Consider the following 10,872-nt stretch of genomic DNA (forward strand, 5'->3'; position numbering starts at 1 on the left):
CTTGTCTTCTCACTGAGGGTTTCTTAAAAGCCTGTCTTTAGTTATGAGAAGAGAAAGAAGGGAAGAAGGCAAGAAGGGACATTCTTCCTTTGTCTTATCTATGTAGAGAAACTTTCACAGTCTCTTCACACGTTTTAATTTATGCTGGTGTATCACCTTATGAAAATAATGCTATGCAAATGGAATAATGGAGGAGTCATTGAAACCGAACCACTTTCCTGGGTTGTCGAGCTCTTGTTCTCATAGAACTTTCCCCAAATACTAGCTGAATGTCCTGACACCTCCCCTCATCTACTTCCGTAATAGGTCACCTTTGGATGGCCTCCGCACTAAAGCCTAGGGGAGCAAGTCTCAGGCCGACGGAGCAGTCAACGGGCAAACAGTGATGTGCAGGATTGAGAGAGGGTGATCGAGCAGCAGATGAGAACGCACAAGGCATGTGCCTTTTACACTTACACATCTTAATTTTCAGCATCGTGTGGTCAATAAGCTACTGTGTAGTGTAGAGGAGGCGCTGAAACCATGGATGCAGCTAGAGGTGCAGGCGGGCCACAGCACCAACCCTCTCATAGACTGCACAGCTGAGAGGGAACCATTGGCTCATTAATTCCTCTGCACAACTCAGTACAGGCAGACCAGAGATGAGATCCTTACAGGGCGTACAGTACACAGATGCAGAAGAGACGAGCAGGGGTCATGTCTCTTTAACACTGCTGCAAACTTACTGTTTTTGTGCATTTAACATACATATTTCTTCTCTTCTGTTGAACACCTCTCTCTCTCTCTCTCTCTCTCTCTCTCTCTCTTTCTCTCTCTCTCTCATGTATCTTCTCAACAAAATGTAAAATTCATGAGGACTGAGTTTTACCTTGCATGGACCTTGTTAGAAAACGTAAGTGAGGCTCTCTCTCCCTCTGACACCACCATGTAGTCACCTGGGCTGTTGTTTATGCTCTGGGCACCTGGGTACTCATCCTAGAAAACAGTCACACTGAGGTAGCCCTTACCCAAGAGTCTATGTGGGAATGATGCAAGGACATATGGGATGATCGCATCCCACAGCACTTGGGAACTTATTTCATATGTGTAAATTTGAAATCTAGTTCAAAATTGAAAGAACAGCTCCCACCGTCTTCACAGGTAGGAAGGAATAAGGCTACTCCGTCTGTTCCTCCTTTGGTTGAGCTCACACAGTATAATGCAGTGCTCAGAATCAATTGCTACCCTTCCCAGGTCCAAATACAAGAGTTATTCTTATCGTCAGCAAGGTGAGCCAGCATGCTTTTATGGAATACTTCTGATTTTAGAGAGAATTAGTTGGTAGACTCTTGTGACTTGGGATCCACCTTGATTTTCTCCATCTTGAAGGGGTTCAGCTTCAAATGCTCTCAGCATTAACACTTTCCCATGCCACGTGACATGTCTCCGTACTGTGGGGAGTGTGTGAATAGAACTCGTCTTGAGTTAGGCCACAGTAATGGAGAATACATCCAACTGAAGGGGGTAAGGGGGTCATAGGTGCCTCAGTGGAGGACTGGCTGTGCTGTACTTAAGGTTAAGGGACAATTCTGGAAATATAGAAGTGGGAAGCCTGTTCTGTGACAGAATGGAAAACTCACTCATCCAGTCATCAAGGAGACTTGGTTTTAGACTTAGGCCTCGCATTCTGCTTTGAGAAAAGGAGAACCCAGAAGTCTTCTGAGGATAATGCTAGACAAAGAAAAATTCACTTAAAAAAAAAAAAACTCAAACACAGGATGAGAAAGGTTTGTTTGCCTTTGCCCTGAGGATCATAACCCCAGTGAGCTAAGGTTATAGGGAAAAAAGATGTCAACTGAGTGTAACAGAAAACATGTGAAGATCCTTGAATGAAATAATCACCCTCCCTGTCAATCATCCTACCTGTCAATCATCCTGTCAATCACCCTCCCTGTCAATCACCCTGCTTGTCAATCACCCTGCCTGTCAATCACCTTCACCATCAATCACCCTACCTATCAATGAGCCTCCTGCTCTGAGAAACATGCCACTTATTTTATACCCTTATTTCCCTATCTCTCTACCCAAGACTTTTCAGTCTACTTTCCCTTTCCCTGCCTTCACTGGATAAAATTATACCTGGAATCTATTGTATACTCGATAAACATTGCTTACATGCCAAAGCTACTTAACAACAGATACTACCCTAAACCTATCCTTTATAAAGGATATTGACTTATGATTATCCCCAGACTGATGATATCCAGTTGCCTATTGGATCCTGCCGAGGGAAAGAAGAACAGAGTCACATTCATGGGACCTTGAAATGGCAGTTAGTTTTGAATCCCGGTATTTTAACTTGATAACACCTAAATTTCGCTTTGGATGAACATTAATCCTGCATCCTAAATGACTGGATGAATAAAGAAATCAATCAATCAATCAGCCCTAGGTACCACAGAAAGGTAGAAATTATATCCTTTGACTCTACTTCTGGTCTAACACAGATTGGGTAAAGCTGAGTGTGGAATTTTAATTCTCTGTAGCTCAGCTTCCTCATCAATAAACTGAGCACCGTAGCCTTGCTCAAAGCATAAATCATCATGAAATATATAGGAAATATCAGATGTAAAGTTACATTATGATACTCAACGCTGTGGTTCCAATTCTGGCTTTGATCTTTAAAATCTCAGAGGATAGTTTAGGTGATTCCTTCCAGATGCAGTTTTTAATTCTACTTCTCCAAAGGCCTTATCTCCTCCCTCTCAGAACTAACAATGCAATTTCCACTCATCCCGTCTCCCACCCTGGCTCTTCCTTAGAAGGATTCCTTTCTTGACCACTTCTTCTGAATCAACCATGGCTGTTCAATGTCAAGGAACAGAATGCAATCACCCTACGACAAAAATGTGCCACATAGTGCCAACGTATAGCTAACAAGTGGTGCTTAATTGTCAGAGATTCTTAGCCAGCCGTACAGATATAAACTGCATAGACTGTAAGTTCCTGGACTGTACTTTGGAACTTGTGTCACCTTGGCTAGAAGAAACAGACTTTACAATGCACATAGCTCATTGGGAGCTTTCCCTACTTGAAAGCAACATGCGTTTGGATTTTTATTCTGCAGCTCCTTGTCAACCTCATTGTTACCGTGACTTTGGACTAGGTACAAGTCTGCAGTGAGACTTGTATTCCCATCTCCCCACAAAAGTTAGGTGCACAACTATAAGGAGTTTATGTTCATATCACTATATAGCGCCAGAGCCTGTAGGAGATTTCAGAAGGACAGTAGAGCAGAGGAAATAAGGATTCTCCTCATGGTCAATGAAAACAAGGGACACCCAGCTAGATGCCTTGCACTGATGACAGGATTATTAAAAAGAATGCAGGGAAACATCCCAGGAGGCAGATAGAGGAGGAAGGACCAGACGCCATGGAAATCAGCAAGTTGCCAGTCCCTTCTCCCTTGTTCTGTTCCTCCCTCCTCTGTCTAGAAGATATTGTGTGAATTAAGGAGAGAAGCGAGCACTTGAGTTCGGTGAGTGTAGCATATGCTTATTGGATGCTAGCTGCTGCTAGAGATTTTCCCTGCTATAGCTTTTCCCTTTGCACCAGACCTTCCCTAGAAGTGGTTCCTTCCTTCCAACACTCTTCGCAAATGCTCTCTGTCTTTAGCGATGATCTTCTCTTTTTCAGTAGCTAGAGCCAATACCCACCTCTCTAATCCCTAATATTATGAAGAGAGGCTGTGAGAAACATGACGTCTTTCCTAGCTGTACACATTAACAGTCCGGAGTCTCTTCCTGAGGTAGGAAAGTGAGGTGGGATATAGTAGCAAGCCATCCAAAGACAGAAGCCCTAGCAAGCCAAGGCAACTGGTTCTTTAACAGACTTCCCAGATGGGCTGGTAGGGCTTTGCAGAGGACTTGAGACTTCCTACTAGAACCTTCTAAAGTTTCACCTCCCTGTGCTTTGCTTTTGATACATTAAACTCTCCGCATCCTTCGACACATCTACATTGGCTAAGCAGAGCTTGAGGTCCAGATTTTGTACAACTTATATAAATAAGCTTTTACTTTCATAGAAACAAATGGGGTATCAATCACTAGCTATAACAGAATGGATTGCATTGTGTCTGACTACCTGGTCAGAACAGGTCACACCAATGCGAAGGCATTAGCAAGGCAACCAAAGAAGCCACTATATCTGGTTCTATGCTCTTCAAAGGAGGGAAGTGCTGCACATTTGAAGAAACCCTCAAGTTCTTTTCTCAAGGGGTTTGCTGATTTGGGAAACACACAAGGAGAAAAAGTGTAGGCAAGTAAATGACAGCCTGAGAAGAAAGTGACAATGTCCGGAGCTCGGGAGAACAAAACTGGAGTTTAGTCATTTCTATGCACATGGATCTGAAGGCTTATAGCCACAGGAGAGTTCCCTCACAGGTTTCCTCTGGGAGAATGCAGTGATAAGAAGCATAATGTAAGGTATGAAGAAGTTGAGTGGAACTAAGAGGAAAGAAGGGTACGTAGATTTCCTGTGGCCAAAAGCATGGAAAATTTCATATATATGAATATATATATGAATATATATAAATATATATATGAATATATATAAATATATATATGAATATATATATTCATTCCCAGCCTTCACCAAGGAAAATCTTCTGGTAAAAACAAAACAAACAAACAAACAACAATGGATAACAAAACCCTCAAACTTTCATTTGGAAGTCTCAAAAACCTTAAACTTAAGAGTAAGGAAGCAGGGTAGTGGAGTCATAGTCATGATGGCAATGAAGACAATGACGTAGTGGTGGTGGTGATGGTGGTGGTGGTGATGGTGGTGGTGGTGATGGTGGTGGTGGTGATGGTGGTGGTGGTGATGATGGTGGTGGTGATGGTGGTGGTGGTGGTGATGGTGGTAGTGGTGGTGATGGTGGTGGTGATGATGGTGGTGATGATGATGGTGGTGATGATGGTGGTGACGATGATGGTCGTGATGATGGTGGTGGTGGTGATGGTGGTGGTGGTGGTGATGGTGGTGGTGATGATGATGGGAGTGGTGGTAATGGTGGTGATGGTGGTGGTGGTAGTGATGGTGGTGATGGTGATGATGGTGGTGGTGATGGAGATGGTGGGGGTGGTGGTAGTGATGGTGGTGTTAGTGGTGATGATGGGGGTGGTGGTAGTGATGGTGGTGATGGTGGTGGTGATGATGGAGGTGGTGGGGGTGGTGGTAGTGATGGTGGTGGTTGTGATGACTGATGGTAGTGATGGTGTAACTCAGATTATCCTGGTTGAATTCCATCTCCAGAACCACATAAGCCTAGTACAGTTGCACGCTTACATAATCTCACCGAAGGAAAAGAAACAGAAAGATCAGAAGTTCAAGGTCGTCTCAGCTACAGTAAATTAGAGGCCACTCTGGGTTGCATTAGACCCTATGGTTCATAAACAGACAAACGAGAGGAAAGTGAGATGCAGTGCACAGAGAGAATCTGATGGTTTGTTTTCGCATCCAAGTTAATTCATTATCTGATTGAATTAAAGGCAACTCTCAGTCCTCTTATGAATGCATTTTGTCTTGTTTCATATTGGGTTCAAAGGTTCAAAATGACCAAAGAGATTAATAAAGTAAGGAGGAATAGCTACAGACAGTCAAAGAGAGAACCAGATCTGGGAGTCCTCAGACATAGATGGTAAAATCGCTATAATTAACAGAGTTACGAAAATACGATTTAAATCAAGCAGAAGCACACTTGTTTATTTAAAAGCAAGAAAGTAGAGATGCGATTCAGGGATAGAGAGAAAGGCTTCTGTAAGTAGATTTAATGGCGGATTAGGTACATGTGAGGAGAGGATGATAAGTTGAAGTTAGGGCAACAGACGTTATCCGAAGGCAAGAATCAGCACTGTTTTACAGGATAAAGATATTATAAAAGCCAAAGAACAATCTATGATCCGAACGGAATCATCTCGAAGTAAATTTTAAAAATATAACTCTTTACAAATGCAACAGGGATCTTAAGTAGTGTGCCTCAGAATCTTTCATGACTCAACGAACAATAAAAATCACAGTAATAACTTACAACTAAATAATAACTAAAATATAATATGTAGACACTCTTAGAAGCTGTGATTGTATTATAGTTTGTGGTCCTAAACACTCACACTAGGAGGAAGTGGAGGCTGAAAACTCAGCGATGTTATTACCTACATAGAGAAGTCAGACAAAAATTACCAAATAAACCTTTTAAATAGAAGAAAATAAAGAAAAGACAAAAGTCAATAGGATAGATGAGAAAGATGATAAATACAGTAAATTTCAATGCTCAAAGTTGAGTTAAGTAGACTCTTAATATGCCCTTGATTCATAACTTTGACATTTTGTTAGAGGAAATAACGACTTGGATTTTCTTTGATCCAAAATGAATGTTTTTCTTTTCCACTTCTTTTTACCACACTGTCTAAGTGAAAAGTCTCTTCTGAATCTCCAGATTCTGCAACAAAGTGTATTAATGAAATTATTTTTAAATATATGTGTTCGAGTTTGTGTGTTTGTGTATATCTGTGTCTATGTATGTCTCTGTGTATGTGTACGTCTCTCTGTGTATATGTGTATGTATGTCTGTGTGGGCATGTGTGTGTGTCTCTGTGTATCTCTGTGTATAAATTACACAGGTTACATTCTCAAATCATAAGTATAAACATATTTAAAGATTTAAATTCAGCAAAACTTTTACATTCTTAATTTTCTAGACATAAAGGAGAGTGACGGCAACAGCAGTAAAAACAGACAAACAAAAACAATGGAATGCTGGTTTTCCTTGAGTGTCTTGTCTATGGTGGTGCTTATGTCAAGAAATAATTAAAGAGGAATGAAAGGGTGGGGCAGGAAAGAATGACATCATCCCCCAGGCTTCAGAGAGGAGAAAGCTCTGGTGACCTGTGCTTCATATGTGTGTATCCTGACAGGACTTCCAGTCTATCGTATCCCAGACACTCACGTATTCACTCATTGATGCTGACCCAGATGAAATTCTCTGCATTTTTGATGAATATGAGGAACAGATCTTTATTTTCAGTCTTTTTATTTTTCCTGCACCAAGGTCAGAGTATTCTGGTTAATGTGGTAGTCACAAGTACGTCCTAGAAAATTTCAAGCAGCACTGTGGTCTCAGACATTGGCCAGGAGGTTAGGATAGTGCCGTGTGGTAGAGTAGAAGGAGCTCATCATCTTAGAACACTAGGTGGGGCCGGATTCTAGATAAGAAACTAATCTTCATTTAGTGGGGGTTTCCTCCCTCGCCTTGACTCAATGTTCAAGTAACAGCTAACTCCGCAAAGATCTTCTTCGGTATAGTGTGTTAAGATTTTCTTATCTCAATTAACTTACAGTATTATAACTTGATATAACTTCTCATTTCAATGACCACATGAGGCACAGTAAGTGTGCTAGTCACATTTCTGTTATAAAATAAAAGTTGAAACCAACAACTTCTAAACAAAGGACTGGGCTATTTTGACTCAGATATTCCATTCACTGGCTGGCACCATTGCTTTTGGTCTATAGAAGGCAGTGACATCATAGAGGAATAGAGGACAATGTTCACCTAATGGCATCCAGGGAAACAATTCAGACTGGAAAGGGCCGGATCCCAATATCCCCTTCATGAGTGTGTCCCAATGACCTTCCTAAAGTAGGAACAAGACTCCAAGTCATCATCTCTGAGGGCATTTCATTCAGATTACAGAAATAAGCGTGATCTCATGGCTTCAGTTTCAAATTCAATGCACATTAACTTGGATTGGATCCTTAAGAACTTCTATTACTATACAACCCTCCTAACACAAATTATCTTCCTCATTAAGTGAGATGACTGTCTGTAAATTGATTTCATTGTGTTAAGATATTAGCTCCAGGGGTTGGGGGTTTAGCTCAGTGGTAGAGCGCTTGCCTAGCAAGAGCAAGGCCCTGGGTTCAGTCCCCAGCTCTGGGAGAAAAAAAAAAAGATATTAGCTCCAGAGATTTCTTCTAAAATATTTGTAACTGGAGGCTTTTTCCACCCACATCTTGGTTCCCAAATAACGAATTGGAGGCTTATTTATTTGTGAACAAATGCATAGGCCAAAAGCTTTTGTTTGTTCCCTCACTAGTTTGTGACTTATAGAACCCATTTAAACTGTTCTGTTTGCCCCCACAGCAAATCACCTCTCCTCAATTTCCTGCATCCGAGCCCCTGAGAGTACAGGGCAAATCTCCAACCTCTGACTATCTTTCAGAGTCCTGATTTCTCTGCCAGATGTCCCACATCCTGATCACCTTTGTGGCCGCCACCTTTGAATTGACAGGTAATGCTTCTACACAGCACACAAGAGGCTCTGTGACATGAAAACCTGAAACTTATCGATGTCTCACAATGTCTGAAATTAGCTATCAGGGAACCTTAATTTTAGTTTTAGTGCTAGTGCAAAGTTTTGATTAGAACCTAAAGACTTCCCCCTTGGTGACAAATCATACAGTGTTCAGGAATCCGGGTAAAGGGACTCGGGGCTGGAGGGAGCCCTGTCAACGTGAGTCATATAGCTGAGGTCTCTAAGAGGTAAAGTGGTCCCCATGCCAGTGCCTACGCTCCCCATCTTTGACTAATATCCTTATTCAGTCAATGGTTTTCTGCTTTCTGTTGTTTCTTCTGAGTCTAAAGTCCTTTTTCTCAAGGGGAAATGAGAAATTGTGTTAGTGTGCTCTAGGCTATTTATGACTGCCCTATATAGTGGGGATGGTTTAGCCCTGCCCTGCCTCACCCCGCCCTGCCCGGACATTCTGTGGCCATAGAAAAGGAAAACGTGGAGGGGGTATTCCCAGGTATAGCCTCTGCAGTCTCAGCTTCTCCGTCTCTATCCTCATACATTAATAGATTTTTTTCCCTTAGGTTGTCTCCTTGGGGAAACCAATATTGAGCTCGAACACTAGAAAGGAATCAGGAATGGGAAAAAATAAACTGATTTCAGGACTTCTAGCCACTCAGGTTTCATATTACTTTGTGTAAATCTGTAGGAAGGCCGTTAATAGTTGGAGGCAATCCAGTCATACTATGAAGCAGGAAAAAAAAAAAGTGGCTTCTCGCATCTTTCTGGTTTACTTGAATTTGCCATTTAAAAAAATATCATGCGGTTAATTAGTCAGTAAGCATGGGCTTTTTCCCGATCAACACTTACTGTTTGTCTTTTTAAGGTCCTGGAGACATTGAAAGGATGGATACAACCAGTGAGAGGCAGAATACGGAGAGTGTACTGAAGAATTGAGAGCCAAGACGAATTGAACTGCCTTTCTAGTCACGTGTTGTCTCTAAGTTTTGTGATACAGTAAACTTACAGTAGCTTTAACAATCTCTTGTCATTTTAATGACTATATAAGACAGAATGAACGTGCTAGCCAAGTGTCTGCTAAAAAATATCTGAGAACAACTTCTAAAAATAAATAAATAAATAAATAAATAAATAAATAAATAAATAAATATCGGACTACCTTCAACATGTGAACGTTAAACAATATTTACGTAGACTGAACTTAAGGAAAATCTCATTGAGCGTTTGCGTTTCCAAATGCCAGGGCAAGAGTTTTTTCCTGTTTTGAAAGTGGCTCACGATCATGGCACATACAGCTGTGCTCCATGAAGTCAGGCTTGGTTTTTAAGTACAACATCCATTTGACCATGGTTTCCACTCCTGTTCCTTCCCTCTTCTCCTCCTGCTTTTATAACCCTTACTGCGAGCCTCTTCCTTTCCACATACAGTCTTCCTTTAGCTTCCATGCAAATGCTTGTGTTGGTGTGTGTGTGTGTGTGTGTGTGTGTGTGTGTGAGAGAGAGAGAGAGAGAGAGAGAGAGAGAGAGTCAGAGAGAGAGACACAGAGAGAGACACAGAGACACACAGAGAGAGAGACACACAGAGAGAGACAGAGAGAAAGTTTCTTGTGTCTACAATGATCTTTATAACACACAAATAAGAGGAGATATGATATTTGTATTTCTACATCTGGATTATTTTGCTTAAAAAGATGATCTCCAGTTGTATCCTTTTTTTCTCCTACAAATAACATAGATTTTATTCCTATTGACAGAAGAAAGAATTTTTTTTTGGACTCTATAAGCAAGAACCCATTGCTTAACCTTTCTGAGACTCAGTGTTTCATTCCTATAAACATCTGTTTTCATTATTGTGAGATGTTATCTGGTGTCCCGTTTATTTCCAGCCCCATTACATTATCCTAAACTCAGTCTGGAAGCATTGGAAAAGGTATAGGATGCCCCTTTATTTCTACCAAATCAGGAATACATCTAAGTGGATGGGACAATGAAATTTCCACTACACTGCTAAGAAAATTCAAGATCATCATCCTTAAGCCCCAAACTATGGTGAAAGCCCACACTAATCTGGGTATACCTTAGGCTCAGATTCCAGAGAAGGATATAATTGGTTTCAGGGTCTAATTCTTGGTCGATCAAGCATTTGATTCTGATTTTGTTTTTAACTGCAGAAGATATGATCTAATTTAACCACCTGTTACCATGGCTTCCTTACACATAAATAAACAAACAAACATAAACTTAGGGCTTTTCTGAGGTCCCTTCTGTAGTGGTTTGAATAGGTATGGCCCCATAGACTCATGTGTTTGCATGGTCGGCACATGGGGAATGGCGCTATTATGAGCTGTGGCCTTGTCGGAGGAGGTCTGTCACCATGCAGGCAGATTTTGAGGTATCCTTATGCCCAGTGTGGCACATAATCTCCTTCTGATGCCTGCAGACTAAGATGTAGAACTCTCAGCTCCTTCTCTAGCACCATGTCTGGCTGCACACTGCCATGCTTCCTGCCACGATAACGGACT

General features: G+C 41.4%; 1 long non-coding RNA gene across 3 annotated transcripts; it reads left to right on the forward strand.

Moving 5' to 3' along the window:
* The first annotated feature begins 6,904 nt into the window (after positions 1 to 6,904).
* LOC102553546 (uncharacterized) lies at positions 6,905 to 9,371 on the forward strand. 3 transcript variants are annotated; one of them, XR_005496444.2, is made up of 3 exons: positions 6,905 to 7,090; positions 8,186 to 8,333; positions 9,217 to 9,371. It is a non-coding gene; the product is annotated as an uncharacterized LOC102553546 (long non-coding RNA). The 3 variants fall into 3 exon arrangements; XR_005496445.2 differs by lacking the exon at positions 6,905 to 7,090 and adding an exon at positions 7,507 to 7,852; XR_361516.4 differs by lacking the exon at positions 6,905 to 7,090 and adding an exon at positions 7,508 to 7,681.
* Positions 9,372 to 10,872: the final 1,501 nt, after the last annotated feature.

Source organism: Rattus norvegicus, chromosome 18 (assembly GCF_036323735.1).
Source record: "Rattus norvegicus strain BN/NHsdMcwi chromosome 18, GRCr8, whole genome shotgun sequence".
Taxonomy (NCBI): domain Eukaryota; kingdom Metazoa; phylum Chordata; class Mammalia; order Rodentia; family Muridae; genus Rattus; species Rattus norvegicus.